The sequence below is a fragment of the Choloepus didactylus genome, chromosome 13 (assembly GCF_015220235.1).
Source record: "Choloepus didactylus isolate mChoDid1 chromosome 13, mChoDid1.pri, whole genome shotgun sequence".
Taxonomy (NCBI): Eukaryota; Metazoa; Chordata; class Mammalia; order Pilosa; family Megalonychidae; genus Choloepus; species Choloepus didactylus.
The window spans coordinates 25,977,305-25,979,410 of NC_051319.1; the positions used below are offsets into that span (position 1 = coordinate 25,977,305).

At 36.7% G+C, this 2,106-nt stretch overlaps 1 pseudogene; it reads right to left on the minus strand.

Annotated features, from left to right (window-relative positions):
• Positions 1–265: 265 nt before the first annotated feature.
• On the minus strand, positions 266–1,887 carry LOC119508417 (annotated as a pseudogene).
• Between the last annotated feature and the right edge of the window lie 219 nt (positions 1,888–2,106).

A 2,106-nucleotide genomic window follows, 5' to 3' on the forward strand; every position in this document is an offset into this window, starting at 1 on the left:
GAGCTGAAGTGGTATTACCACTTTTGTAGCTCCATTTTATATAAAGACTCATTAGAGTCTTCCTCCTTTTTCTGTTCTAAGATTTACATATTTCTGTTTTCAGGCTTCATGATAAATAACATTGACCTCCTTCATTTCTTCCTTCCTTCCTCCTTTCCTTCTTTCCTTTTTTTTTTCTTTTTCTTTCCTTCCTTCTTTCTTTCTTTCTTTCTTTCTTTTTTTCTTTGAACTGTGCTGGGACTTTTGAGGACCTCATAAGCACACTTTACTTGAAATGCACCTGGCTGCAGGTAACCATATTAGTAAAAGGGTATCCTTTCTTCCAAGCTACCATTTAGTGTTAATTCAGAAGAATCATGTTTGTGAAAATTCATATGGTCTACAGGTGCAAAACTGTTAAAACAGTTGCTAAACTGTTTTAACCTTCTTTTGACCACTCTTTATTTCCATTCTCCATTTCGATGGTTTCTCACTTTGATAGAAGTTTTTTATAGCAGTTGGTCTGATTGACAGCTGAAAACTATGTTACTCATTAAGAGGACTTTGTTTATAATATTTAATATAGGATTATGTTAATGAAAGGAGGAGCTCATGTTGAGGTTTAATGAAAAGCATACAACTGACTAATATATCTAGAATATAGTGGAGTTTAGATATATAACCCTGTTCTTATATATCTAATGATGGAGAAATGAAGTATTCCAAATGATTCAAAAATTCAAGTTCCTGACCTATGAAAAAACTAATATAATCTTTCTGTATTTTGTCCAAACCAATTTCCAAGAGCATTTGAACTGGAATGCAACTGGGTCCATGGTTGCACGATAAGACTGATGAATTAGCTTACTTAGTAAACTGCCACTCCCACGATGGAGCCATGCTGTATATCACCACACTGTAGAGTCTGGATGATCATGTGAAACACCTCAACACCTCACCAAGTCTTGATATGAAGTTATACTACTGCACATTTTGCACTACAGCTGCTCAGCAAATCAGGATCACCATGTAGTATGGAAAGACAGTCAAAGGAACAATCAACTGCAGCAGTGTCATGCTTCACTAACTCTTGTGTCTTTTCTTGCAGAATCACCAAATCCATCCAGTTTATTCAAATCATTCAAAAATTCCTGCACAAGGTCAACTGCAGATTTTGCTTCCAGAGGCTTGGGCCATTCAGTTAGAGTCCTTAAACTATCATTTGTGAAGATAGTTCAAAGTACTTCTAGGTTCTCCAGATTCCACTTTAATATTCATATTTGCAGTTGAAAAGAGTGGAGGGATTTGAAGAACTTCATCCATAAGATTCCAGGAAATATCCAAAGTGATTGCCATTTGTGATGTGGAGACTGTATCATCCGAGACAGTGGACTTAAAGAGCTCATACTAGGTAAAGGCCCTGGTTGTTACAGTAGACAAATTTAGTCTTTTCTTGTGTGAATTCTTTAGGTCTTTGAGATTTACAGAATAATGTTTATCAGCTTTACAACTGACAACATATAGGACAATTACTGTAATGCTGTTATTTGTTGTCACAACCTCAGCTCCTGGCCAACAGGTATCTTCAGGATCTGAACTGTCACATCTTACCAAAAGGGGAGGAAGGATGTTAAGGGGCTGATTAATTTTCAGATGGGTCATATTAGGAATGTGGACCATGGTGTAAAGTCCAGTTAATGGCCTTGCTCTCCTAACTGGTAAAACAAATGGTCCAACATTCTCACCAGTAGAGAAATCAGAAATAGAGATTTATTCAGATTATAGTTCTTCAACATGATCTGTTACTTCCTTTTCTAAAGGCAGTATTTCCATGATGTATATGACATCATTTTTATATAGGATAGTCTTCAAAGGGTTTTGTTGATCTTTGCTAATCAACTGCACTTGAACATTAACTGCAGAAAGTGAGCATATAAATCCTCAGCCACTCGATTCATGTGCAACCACATTGCTTCCCAGTCAGACCACAGGTCCAAAACTGCCCAACAGAACTACACACCTGTCCTCCATTTTTGAAGAATAGTTTTACTTGACATAGAATTCTTGGTTGACATCTTTTTTCCTTTCACCAATTTGAATGTGTTTTCCCACGGCCTTCTAACCTCC